The 14234-nt window shown below is 39.8% G+C and overlaps 1 long non-coding RNA gene across 1 annotated transcript; it reads left to right on the forward strand.

Moving 5' to 3' along the window:
- Positions 1-7675: 7675 nt before the first annotated feature.
- LOC5515904 lies at positions 7676-13907 on the forward strand. The gene is made up of 3 exons (XR_004297010.2): positions 7676-7940; positions 12611-12845; positions 13716-13907. It is a non-coding gene; the product is annotated as an uncharacterized LOC5515904 (long non-coding RNA).
- The last annotated feature ends 327 nt before the right edge of the window (positions 13908-14234 follow it).

Here is a 14234-nt window from a genome sequence, read left to right on the forward strand (position 1 = left end):
ACATATTGCTTTCAACAAAAGCCACATCTCTTTATTTTGCAACGGTAGTAAAAGGGTTGTTTGAGTGCATTACTCAGTGGCCCCTCAGTGTGCTTTTGTCGTTCCATCTTCTTGGCCAAACCGGCTGTCGGTAAATATTCGCTCGTGTGAACATGGATTTCGTGGTGAAAAACACGTTTGGTTGTCAAATGAATATAGAATTTTGGGGTGATGTTTACCGGAAACGAGATTTATAGTGTCAGAGTCATGTGTTGGAATTGCAAATGTTTCGAAGGTCAAAAGTTTGGTAGTTCTGAGCAAGGCTGTGCTTTGGCTGTGCTATGTTTATGTTGTACTCCCTTCAGTAGCAATTAAAAGTTGTGTATTTGTTTTGGACTCTGTTTATGGGGTTTACCGCCGGGGCAATGTAATAAATAGAAGTATTTTATTGGAATTTATATTTTTAAGTCATGTTATTTAGAAATAGATTCGCTGTCAACCCCTTTCTTTCTTCTGCTTTCCCTTTGTCCATTACCGCAATTCCGTGGGGTTGATTCCGGGGACTCCTCGGTATGGTTTCGGGTCCCCGGATCAGTTGGGGTACTTTTGGGGATCATTTTGGGTCCTGGGATCGTTTCGGGTCCTGGGATTATTTCGGGTCCTGTACATCTCTCACTAGCAAACATAAACAAATGGAACAAACAATCGAACTTTCCCTCAGTTTTTTGCATTAAATTGGAATTAAAGTGTTAGCACGGTTGGCCTCTGCTGTGTTAACGCGTCGGCCTTTCATCGCTTTGGACAAATCATAGCCATATGTTGTTATAGACATGAAAACGGCGAACGGAGGTTATTTAATGCTGGGCTTTCGCACACCTCAAAAAACAATTTTGAACACGAAAAAGGAGTGTTGGCCAGTAATATCCCATGGTTTATTTGTGTGTTAGACTGTTATTTACACAAATACATAAACAAAAATTGACAAAACATTTGATGTTACGTGTTTGTTCGAGGTTGAAAAAGAGAGGAATTCTACCGAAAGACATCTATATGCAATGTATATTTAACAATTCCATTGAGGTGGATAGTGGCCCCCCCTAAGTTAATCCTGGGTACGCGCCTGTACATCTCAATATATTTCTATGGAGCAGAACATGGAGTTTTCGACGGGAGCCACAACAGTGCTTCACATGACAAGGGCTGTGTCATATTCCCCACCTCCACTCCCCTCAATACTTTCTTATTGTTTCTGTATCGTACCCTCCCCCAATATTTTGAGGTTCTCGAGTGGGAACGTGTTTTGGGCCCTGGGAAAAAGGGCTTTTTTCGATTTCGGGCTTCCTGTGGCTTATCGAAAAAGAGCGGTGGCCTGGGAGGGAGGGAGTTTTGTCCCCCTTGCCTCTCTTCCGGGTTCCGGTTCAACTCGCCCTCAGTCCCCTCTCTTCTATGAATAGTACAACAGGAAGCCCAATTCATAAATACAGAAAAAGTCCAAAAAACATTCAAAGATGGAGGCTACCAACACCTATTGTATTTGGCGACCAGCTCTAATAGCGACCAAAATGTTCAGTTTCCTAAGGATGGTCGCTTACGAGTGTCTCGACTTTTTTTTTTAAGAAAAACCTGTCACAACTGCTTTACAATAGAACTTCACACTTTAATTTCTAAAGAACGATGCATTAAACAAATTATGTGGCAGGGCATTCAAAAGCTTAGCTCTATTCCTCATGATGGAAAGACCCCTTTGTCTTTTCCTAACTTTCCCGGCATCAGTTATGCACGAGGAAAAATCAAAATATTTTCCAAGTAACCAAGAAATGCCAAACTTCTTGTCTTTGCTCAAGAAGTACTGAGACGTACGCTTTCTGTACCTTAAGCCTGCCCAAGAACTAAAAGACATTCAATGCAACCCAGTAAACAGCGCGGAAAATCTACCACGGGAGAGATAAGTAATCCCAGAGAAGTTTTAACTTTAATATATAGAGCCATCCTTTTAGAGATAATTTACTTTTTCATCCTAAAAATCTCAATTCTGTGCTATACAAAAAGGGTTGACTTTCTTTTAGAATCAGCAGCAGGAAGATTCATAACAATTATTTAATTCAAGTATATTCAAACATTAAACAAAATGCTATTGAGTGGATGCTCGTTTCTTATACCCTGAACGTTAAGTTTTGTGTTTACTCGCTTTACGCCATTTCGTTTTCGCCATTTCTATAGTGAAGAAAAAAAACTCAACTTACAAAATATCCCTGTACTAAACATGAAAATAACATGTGCATTGTGATCAACCAAACAGAAGAAGAAAAGGCGCTTGATACAATAGATTGATCGAACATGATGATTACGGGGGATTTACTTTCTTTAAGTTATAGGGAAATCCATTACGAGAATCACCATTACTAATATTAGGGGGAAAGGAATTTCTGGAAATTGAATATTTATTAAATTCAAAAGTTTTACACAGCTTACTCCGGTTTACCCCCGTGTTGATAGAGACAAATACGTTCTTTCTTTGTACTTTCCCATCTTCGTCATTAGACATTGTCCGATAAAAATTATTGTAAGTTTATCAATTTGCTCCCAAAGCAAAGGATTCAATGTGCCGTCTTCCGAATGATGAGCAACAGTTCGTCGGATTTCAAACCAGTTCGACAATGTTTAGAGGAAATTTAGTGCTCTACTTGTTAATTCTTTATCAATCTAGTCTTCCATTTTTTCACCCACAATATCTTGAATGTTTGAAAGTTTGACGGCATCATTTTCGAGCGAATGTGTAGTTCCAGAAAATATCCATACCCCCCCTCCATTGAGGGAATTGGAAATTCCGGGGTGTGGGGGGTTCAAACGCCCAGGAGTTGCGAAAAGCGCGGGAAATTAAACAGACGCAGGGTTCCCGTGAGTGCAAAATAAAAAACACAAAAAGCTTAATTATTCTAGGTTCTAATATATTTGTCAGGGTTCTATAAAAACAGGTAACATTCTCGGATAGTGCTTTTTTTTAAGCACTATCAATGTATATATATTTTTCTGTTGAGTCTTTGTGCAAAGTTATTTCAAATTGTGCTGGCTCCACGGGCGGGCGACATCACAGGGTACCGCGCGATGACGAAAAAAACCGAGTCGCCTAGTTATAGACCATTTCTCTACCTATGGAGCTCCGCGCGCGGCCTACATCTTTATGGGGGGTCCGAGTGATTAAGTGGTGTTTTAACTTTTCGAAAAAACGAGATCAGCTAACACAACTTTTACGTCACTTAGATACCTTTAATCAGACGCGCATCCCCCCCCCTTGGCGGCCAAAGAGTAGGTCATTTCTTCAAATCCTATGCTTTTTCCACGTGATACCTATGACTGCGCACCCCCCCCCCCCAGCCAATCCTAGGGGCGCGCCTTAATGTGATCCTCCAGGTTCATGGCCTCAAAACATAGTGCCCACTCCTTAAAAATCGGACCAGCGGTATAAAATGCGCCAGGGCGCCAAGGGGGCTGCACCTGCGGTATAAAATACCCATGTTGTGCGGGGGCGCGCATGGGCTGCACCTGCGGTATAAAATACCCATGTTGTGCGGGGGCGCGCATGGGCTGCACCTGCGGTATAAAATACCAATGTTGTGCGGGGGCGCCCAGGGGCTGCACCTGCGGTATAAAATATACATGTTGTGCGGGCTGCACCTGCGGTATAAAATATACATGTTGTGCGGGCTGCACCTGCGGTATAAAATATACATGTTGTGCGGGCTGCACCTGCGGTATAAAATACCCATGTTGTGCGGGGGCGCCCAGGGGCTGCACCTGCGGTATAAAATATACATGTTGTGCGGGCTGCACCTGCGGTATAAAATATACATGTTGTGCGGGGGCGCCCAGGGGCTGCACCTGCGGTATAAAATATACATGTTGTGCGGGCTGCACCTGCGGTATAAAATACCCATGTTGTGCGGGGGCGCGCAGGGGCTGCACCTGCGGTATAAAATATACATGTTGTGCGGGGGCGCCCAGGGGCTGCACCTGCGGTATAAAATATACATGATGTGCGGGGGCGCCCAGGGGCTGCACCTGCGGTATAAAATATACATGTTGTGCGGGCTGCACCTGCGGTATAAAATATACATGTTGTGCGGGCTGCACCTGCGGTATAAAATATACATGTTGTGCGGGCTGCACCTGCGGTATAAAATACCCATGTTGTGCGGGGGCGCGCAGGGGCTGCACCTGCGGTATAAAATATACATGTTGTGCGGGCTGCACCTGCGGTATAAAATATACATGTTGTGCGGGCTGCACCTGCGGTATAAAATACCCATGTTGTGCGGGGGCGCGCAGGGGCTGCACCTGCGGTATAAAATATACATGTTGTGCGGGGGCGCCCAGGGGCTGCACCTGCGGTATAAAATATACATGATGTGCGGGGGCGCCCAGGGGCTGCACCATGCGGTATAAAATACCCATGTTGTGCGGGGGCGCCCAGGGGCTGCACCTGCGGTATAAAATACCCATGTTGTGCGGGGGCGCCCAGGGGCTGCACCTGCGGTATAAAATACCCATGATGTGCGGGGGCGCCCAGGGGCTGCACCTGCGGTATAAAAGGCCGGGCCCATGGGCAGATGGCTGACTTATTCAAACCGTCAAACAGGGCAGAGCTCTACCGACTTTCTGTGCTGTACCTTTAGGAAACACTAGAAAATTATCAAAGAAATAATAAGAGCATAGTAAATTAAATATTATATAAGTCTTATACAAAATGTCACCACCTTTTTGTAGTGAATAGAGACGCAAATTAATAAAATAAATCGGAATAAGGTAACAGACCCATTTTATCTGCCAGAAATCTTAATCGATCACTTCCATGCGTGGGTATGCTGGGAAAATATAGTACTTCAGTTACGGATTTCTATCAAAATACAAAAGATGAATTTATCAATATACTACAAACTACTAAAGAGAGAATTTGATGGAAATACCATGCTGTTGCATTGTGCGAAATCATCAACAACACATGAATGAACCAGAATCACAGATGAGCAATGATCTTACTTCTTTGCCTTTTTAATCTCCTTTTCCAAACCTTTCCAGCTATAGATATCGAGTGCACAGGTGTCGGAAAAAGTCAATAATACGTACAAATGACATCGTTTGCTTTTCCTTATTTTTCAAGGAAGTCTTCTTCATTTTGGCAGTAAGAACAACCCTTATCCATATGATGATAGAAGATATTGGATAACAGAACATACCACTTCCTCCGTTTTCCTTTAAAGGACTGTGAAGATTCCATAAGAGTTTAATGATCTGATTATCATTCACGGTAAAGCCCAAACGAACAACAAAGACTTGAAAATTTGCGATCAACATTCATCTCAATTTTGACAAGAGCATATGTTGTTGTTTGCCAGAGTGATCCATCGATAGATTAATCAATTTTGATATTTTTTTCTGCTCAAAACAGGCCGGAAGAAACCAATCTGGATTCAGAAAGTACATAATAATTTGGAAGAGTAGTGGTGATTCTTAGAAACCGGGCGAAACTAAGCAAAAAAAAAATCCTATTAGAGCCATCTTTGCTTACAAGCGTCCGTAAATAAAGCATTCAATTATGCTAGTCCTAGGACACTCTTACAATAGACTATGCTAATAGCTTACTAAGTACAACGGTGTTTCACTTTTACGGGCTGTAAAATAGAGGGGATGTTCTTACACAAAGCGTCACTGACTTCACCCCCCCCCCCCCCCCCCCACACACACACACACAAACACATAGACCATGCTAACCGCTGACTAAGTACAACGGTGTTTCACTTTTACGGGCTGTAAAATAGAGGGGATGTTCTTACACAAAGCGTCACTGACTCCCCCCCCTCCCCCCCCCCCCACACACACACAAACACATAGACCATGCTAACCGCTGACTAAGTACAACGGTGTTTCACTTTTACGGGCTGTAAAATAGAGGGGATGTTCTTACACAAAGCGTCACTGACTCCCCCCCCCCCCTCCCACACACACACACACACAAACACACAGCAGAGCCTACTATACTTCCAACAGTAGACAAAACAGCTACACAAAAGAAATACCTCGAAGCTATTATTATAAACACAAAATCTGATGACTTGCATATGATGTGGGTACCACCCCTCCCCCCTTCCTCAGCAAATCCTGGGCTAGCTCCACAGAGTTATCTTCTATTCGGTTATCTTTTTTTTAGATATTTTCAAAGAGATGTTTAACAAAACATTTTTGAGTTGACAATAGACCCTCAAAATGTGGCGTGGGATCTGGCATATAATTACAATCCTTTGGGTGTGGGAGCAGTGAGTAAAAGGGGTCTTCTATTCTCAATAAATCTAATGAAGAACTTGTTCCACGGTATAAACATTTAGTCCGCAGGACATTTTGTCTATTTATGATTTTAATCTTTCAATATTGGTTTTTATCTTTCATTTTAATGTCTTCGACGGGCAGTTTACATATCTACCATTATCGTTTCGCCAACAGCTAGCCTTTTTTCTAGATCCTTTCATTGAAATAAATCATATATATAAATTCAGAGGGTTAGATGACGGGCTAACAACACAGTGGTTTTGGAAGTTTTTCATGGGGCATTCTTTATGCGTTATGTCCCTGGCGCTGCGAGGTTAATCCTTCAGGCTTCGTGATGCGGGCCTGGTAGGGGGGAGGTGTCTTTTGAACAAATTGCAGAGAAGAAAAAAGATCGGGGAAAAAAGGGCAAAAGAGTTGAATTTTCAACGATACATTATCATAAAACGAGACAAAAAATCATCCGATAGCTGCTTCAAAGTCACGTTTTTAGAACAGGTTCTACTGTGTTCTAAAGAGGCGCAGTAAATATGTAAACATCGTAAACGAACTTTACATATTATTAGCCCTGAAAGGTTTATGTTGGCGAGGAAAAAACCTTGGCGCCTCTGAGAAACACATAAAACAATGAATATAAGAAACGACTTCGTTGATTACTTTTGAACATAAATATTTAATTCTATTGTACATTGTATTTTGTCGGATATGTTAAAAAATACCGAAAAATATAAGAGAAGGAATTTGTTTTAGTATGGGCCTGCAAACTATTAGTTACTTAGCCATTCGGATGTGAAGTCAATATTTATTTCCTTGTGTTTGAGGTTGTTCTTCAGGAATGTTTTCATAGCGCGATGGCAAAATGCTCTTGTAAATACTAAGTGCAAATATCAGCGTTTTCTACTGTCATTTCTTCTATGAAATGTCTCCTGACGTACTTTGGGAATAACATATTGAACTTACGGAAACATGAGTTGCAAGTGACCTTCGTGTACTGACTTCAACTCATTATTTTAAGCTCCTTGAGATTTTGACTTGTCACAAAAGACGGAGTTAAAAGTACGCCCTTAATTTCCGTATTTAGCTTTTGAGGCGATAGTGTCAACGCTTCAAACAGCAATTTAACCACGCAAGTAAAATAAAAGAAAGGACATTTTCTCGCCTAAACAATCAGTTAGCGGAAATGAGAAAAGGCCGTGCTAAAGGCCCGCGTATTTTTGTTTATTCAATGCCGCGGACGCTTTATTGTGCACCTATTTAGACATTGTTTCTTGACATGTAAATTCACTAAAGTGGCCAAGCAATTTAAAAAGGTATCCCGCAGCTTTGATTAAGGGATGTAATTTCTGCTCAGCACTGCTGAGGAACTCTTGACAACCATCGCATCAGCTCTACCACAGGTGTATAACTAAAGTTCTCTTTTCACGCGCGAAAATAGGCTTTCCATTGTTCAACGTATCCTACGGATTGAATTAGTGCCTCAGGGTTCATCGACTGGTTAAAAAGCAAGCCACTCCACAATAGACTTTCCGCCCCTCCCTCAAATCTAAATCCTACTGCATAACAAGCTTGCGTTGATATAAAGACGCGTGAACACCGAGCAATTAGCTGCTTAGACTCGAGAGGATTAACAGTCAGGACTGCAGGTAGGTATGAAGCCCCTCTTTTTCGTACTGATTCATTGAACAGGCCTTACGAGATATGCTTTCCAGACTCTATATAGATGCTTATAGAAAGTAGATTGGGCATTCAGGCTGGCAAGATATTGCTATTGCAAACGGACTGCCGATTTTATATCCAAGAAGCTAAAAAGTATCGCCTGGTACCATGCCTTCGCAATGTCGCACTATCGGTTGCCTTTTATATCTTTATCGCTTCGTTTGTATTTTTTTCACAGTAATGTTCGCAAGGATAACATTCTTTTAATAGCTTATCACAACGCGTTTTTCAAGCTGGTATTTTATCTTGATAAGATAGTAAACTCCAACTTTCTGTTCTCTAGGCTCTGCTCGACGCACAGGTTATGTGAGTCGAGCCCCTGCAAATAAATATTTTCAAAATCTGCTGGAATGAGAAATTTGGTAACAAAAATCTATTATACGCTGAAGGCTTTGAGCTAGAAGCGGAAGCAAAGAGTATGAATATGGAAAAAGTTCCATTTTGTTTTCTATTCTTCTTAATGTGTTTAATTTGACATAATGAGTACGACTTTTAATAAAACCCTCGAGACTTATAAATTACTCAATAGAATTTAGAGATTCGAACAATGAGACACTTAACAAATGGGGCGTTCCCAAGACAAAAAGAGGAGCTTAAAGTTGTACTCGATTTTTTAAAATGTATGTGGGTGCTTAATGACGCAAAAGCTGGTTTTAAAATATTTTTTTTGCACTCCTCAACTCCAACAAATAATAATATGATATACATAATAGTATAAGAGCGTGTTTAAGTATAATTATTGATCCAGATGCCGTTTCATCTTTCTGAGGGCATATACTCATATTCAAAAATGACAAAAGAAACTCTTATTTGCTTAAGTGAGAAAATCTTCACGTTTCTATCTGCTCCAAATAACTTCATTTTCCACTTTATATTCAATTTTATCATTGTCGGAATCTTTGATGTGAAAAATATAGCAAAGTAAACAAAGAACTACTCTGTGACATTAAGGCAAAATTGTACATGTATAATATACAAACAAAAAGGATAAATACATTTAATTTACAAAAAAAATCACGTCGTTAAGACGATAAAGCCAAAAACCGCAATAGATGTTAAGTGCTATACGGTGTCATATAGAACAGGAAAAAAAATAATTAGGGGTTTGTGCACGCTTTAAGGTTTCCGAGGAGTGTGATCTCAAGAATAATCTGAAAGTGCAAAACTCCAAATGCCTGCAAACGATTGTAACAAATACTTTACATAAAATGGCAGTGACCTTTAAAACTGAAAGCTGGGTTTTGGCCAAGCCTGACACTATTTGTGAGCTCTCTAAATATTTGTCTAACAGAAGTCTAACAAACGAAAGTAGATGTCAATTTGTGCACGAGAGCTTCAGTTGAGCTATCCATTAGAGCAGATTATGGGATTTTAATCCCATTTAGAAATGTAATAATGTTTCTCTGCGTCTTAACTCCATTACTCATAAGAAGATTACAACGCGCGTGATTTTTATGAAACTCTAAAAGCTTTTTTGACGAAGATTGATTAAATGCTGGCAATACACCCTTTTAAAATACCGAGACGTCAAAAAGCAAAAAATGGGGCACACCTATAACCTACGAATACAAAACATTTAATAGGAGAAAAGTTGATCAGTAGCATCAGGGAATTTTTGGAATCCTTTCATTATTTTTTTGCTGTATTGTTATAAGGGGAAAAGAGAAAGCCCCAAGGCCATTTAAATGAAAAAAAGAAGAGGTATTGAGTCTAATATCCGTAGATAGATTAAATAACCGGAGAAAGCTTTGATTACATCTTGATAATAGGGAAGGCGTGAATTCACCAATATACATGATCTCCAGTGAACAAATCGTGAATTGATGCGCAAAAATGGTCTCGAAAGAGGTAGAATGGCACTTGATGACACTACTAATATAATGACTTTATTTTAACTAGTGCTTTACAAGGATGGGCGATTATTTGGTCGTTAAATGTTAACCACTGTCAAAGAAGCTATACACATAACCATTACATATCTTAATTTAATAAATAATTACTCAAATTCAAATTTCTTATTTTGTTATTTCCATCTCATATAATTGGAAAGATATAAAGACCATGCATTTTTAGTAGAACTTAAAGTTATTAATCGGAAATGAATTGACTGTTTTGGGAATGAAATTTATTTTGGTTTGATGCAAGTGTTTTTTGCTCCTCTTACGTTTGAATGTTTTCTAACAGGTGCATAACATAGGACAATTCCATTTTCATCAAAGAAAAGATAAAGGAAACCACGCCCTCTTCATCCGTTCTTAAGCTGTATCATACGTCTGTTTTAAACAACACATGACTATTTGATCAGTTTTGTTTAGTGTACGACAAAACAGCACGTCATATAAATCGGTTTATCACCAAAGGCTATGAAATTTCTCGGCTTAACATCCCGATAAAACTAACACAACTGAGATATAAACAAAATAAACTCGCCAAACACGAGCCACCATTGGGTAAGGTCGACAATTGCTTTCATGATTATCAGGAAGAGGAATCGACTGTTGAAGATCAGCGTGGTAATAGGTGTAAATCATGATAATTAGGAAGACATCAATTAACTCGGCCTAATGGCTTATCGTGTGGCGGATCGAACTTTAAGTGTTGAGGGGTCTAGCCCCTGAAACAGTGCACTAGAGATCTCATTTATGAATTCCTCTATATAAGAAACGCCGGACGCCTTTTTAAGCACACTACTTTAAGTTAGGGCTCCTCAGTGGCGCAGTCAAGATAGGAGAGTTTCAAAAGGATATTTATTTTTTTAGGTAAGTTGAATATATTCGTCACACTAAGCTTTGCTTATCGAAATTGTAAATACCGTTTAATTGTTCTTCTTTTCATCTGTTGATTAGTATATTCTAAACAAATCGTGTCTTAATCCCGTTTGGTTAAATGTACAATTTCGCAGTGTCGCAAAACAAAACAGAATGCCCCTTGTCCCATTAACAACTAAGTGTTTCTTTTCTAAACCATAAAAACAACATAACCCACATTTTTCAGTCCCTTTCAGGTTCTTGGGGCATTTTTAACTCAATTGAGTCCCGATAACTCGATTTTGGTAACTCGCCCAGCTAACTCCTCGTGAATTTTCTGTTTACAATTCTAATTTTCAACCCAAATAAATAGCTCTTATTGACCAAGAGTGCAGGCCTTTCGGGAAATCGGACACGATTAGTTTTCCATCGTTTCATGGTCAAAGAAGCTCGCAGGAGGCGGGAGACTCCTTCAGCTCCGTTTAAGCCCCCCCTCATGATAAACTTTGTTATACATTCTTTGTAGCTCAGCCCCCATTCTCATTATACACCCTTTCATCGTTAGATAGATTTCACTATCTGAACCCCCTTTCAAAAACACACTGCGCAGCCCCTGAACGAAAACAATAAGATATGTATCATAAAGCGTTTTCAGAAATTTTTTCATCTCAAAGTATTGCGTTGCTTCTGAGTACGAGGATATACGGCACGCTAATCAACCAATGAGAGCGCGATTAGTGCCGTAGGTGTAAAGTATTGATCGAGATTTAACATTATTTCACTAAGACCATTTTCAACACTAAAGCACAGCCCTGACCAATAGAGATTTACTTTAGGACGAAAGCTTAGCAAATTTTGCCGACTTTCATTGTATTCTCGCCTTTGTCTGTCAAACATCAGATTCGAACCAAGCCATGCGCGTTGAGCCGTATCACGTGACACGGCAAGTTTCCGTCAATTCCACAAAATGGTCTATTTTTGTCACAGAAAAATGAGCTTATGTAGACTGTCAGCTTATAGTATAAACGGATACGATGTCTCCCAAGTTTATTACATCCAAGTCAAGAATCCTGAACTCTAGTTTAAGATGCAGTGTATCGTTAGAGATAGATAAATCCATAGAAAGGTTTATTTGAGCGACATACAATTCATTTACGAGAAAGGTCTATCTACTTAAAGGATATCTGATTCAAGGTATTTGCCTTCTAATACCATGAACATATGTCAATATCTAGATAGTTTTAAAACAAAACTATACATATTTGCTTAGAGACTTCTGAGGTTAGTCTTATCTGTGGCTAGACGAGAGCGACGCGCGGTTCATAATTCTATTTTTCCGGAAAAAGAGGTTTTCTAAGGTTATTATCCCGCCGAGAATCCTTTTATGAGGTATGTCTTAAAGAAGAAATACAATATCTACAGTCTAAGTAAAAAAGATACCATTTTTCAGGTTGCATGGAAACATACGGTTTTAATCCAGATTTTTCTTCTTCCTTAAAGACTGAGTAAAAGAAGCTCTTTGGCTAATATTTTTTTCCTTCTCACTTTGCTTGCCACTTTATCACAGCCAGGTCAGACCTAGGTACATCGGTAGAAGGTATATTGATGAAGACTTTCATTTTAAAAAAATGGATTCTAAACACTTTACTTTTATTTTCACATTTTTCTTTATTTTTTTATATTTACATTAGTATCAATGCAAAACATTTTCGCGAAAATAATTACATAATATCGAGAAATAAAGATTGCGTTCTTGGAAGGTTCTTGGAATATCGCAAATTCCTGACAATGAAAAAAGTAAACTTTTTAGCGCAATCTTCAAATGTCTAACATTGGCTTTTAAATTTTAGGACATCATTACCATGGCAACAAACAAAAGTACTTTAGTGATCCTTACGGTGGTTTTGACGCTGTGTCTCATTACACAATCCGCTCACGGCTTCTTCAGAGAAGGAAGAAACTTGGAGGCGCGTAGGGACAATAATCGACTGGGGCTCAGAGAGGCCAGGTACTACGGCGCCCAGGGTGGCCTACACAGGGAGCCCGAAAAAGAAGAAGAGGATGCGCTACTTAAGAGATTCAGAGGTGAGGGAATTAGAGGTACGACGATGACAAAATCCATTTAAAAATTTATAAGCCAGAAACTGAGATTATCTTGTCTGAAAGCGTTTTTCACATAACTTCTACATAATAACTCCACGTTAAATCAGGATCTTTATGTTTTGCCTCAGGGCCTTTCACGCAAAAGTTTCTGCACAAATTGGTTGGGTAGCTGAATAATTCCACACTCAATAGTTGGACAAAATAGACAACAACCTTATTAAAAAACGCAAATTCAGAAGCACGTTAAAGAAAAGAATAGGATTTGAGTTTCATTTGAATAAAAAAATTTCAATTCATCTGCCCCTCAATCATAATCGCTCAATCAGCCGCCATAATCCATGATAATGAACCCAGGTGTCGTGGGCTCAAACTACCGGCTACGACTCGACGCGGCCAAAGTCTGCCAAAGTAATGTTCTCCATAGCCTCTCTTTTCTTTGTATTTTTGGGTGACCTCATCCCCTTCTAGGCCTTATTTGGTTGCATACCTCCCCCATTTCAATTCCTTCAGCCCCCATTGCCTTATAAAAATAAATTGTCCCTCATGTTTTTATAGGGCCACCCTTTGACTCTAGTGGCTCTAGTGTTACTAGGTACAGTGAGCAGGGGGGGGGGGGTGCACGGGTATAATGAATATTTTGATCGGGGTGCGCAGTTATGAGATAGATATATTGTGAAAATATATGGAATCTGGTCTCTTTAAAAAGACACATTTTTGCGACTGAGGGAGGGTGGAGTGGGGGATGCATTTTGCGCACCTTCGTGGCTACGCGCTTGACCCAGGAGTTATTCTATTCGTAAATAATGTCAAATGGAAAACCAATGTCAAGATTATTGCCTTATATCGCTTCAGGATACAGACGATGAACAATGAACAGTGCTACTAACAGCACTACGACAGATCCATCAATCAACTGTGCATGCACGATTCTGGTCGCCTAGATGTGTTGCTATGGAGACGAGAACAGATGTAAATCCATAATGCTTTGCCATCTGTAACAATGTCGTAGTATGAAAGTATCAATAAAGAATAATTTTAATAGTTGATAACTGAATTGTTTAAGTTTCGTAGTTTCGTAGTTTAAAACGTCAAGACCCCGGTTTACATTTCTCCGCAGAAGGAGAAGAACATTAGGGGGGAGGGGAGGGGCATGAATATTAGTGACAATGGTAAAGGAAACATCCAAGTGAGGTTTATTGCCTTTCATCACCCCACTCTCCTAATTTGCAAATGTAGAAAGCGCAGCTCCAAATAGTTTGTTCGTGCCCTTCTATATAGTAAGTACTAGCACAGGGTGGTTGATTCCTTATATGATTTCATGCCTTACAACGACAAATGAACCTATTTGATATATGCAAGTTTTTTTTTGTA

This window comes from Nematostella vectensis, chromosome 1, assembly GCF_932526225.1.
Source record: "Nematostella vectensis chromosome 1, jaNemVect1.1, whole genome shotgun sequence".
In the NCBI taxonomy this organism is placed as follows: Eukaryota; Metazoa; Cnidaria; class Anthozoa; order Actiniaria; family Edwardsiidae; genus Nematostella; species Nematostella vectensis.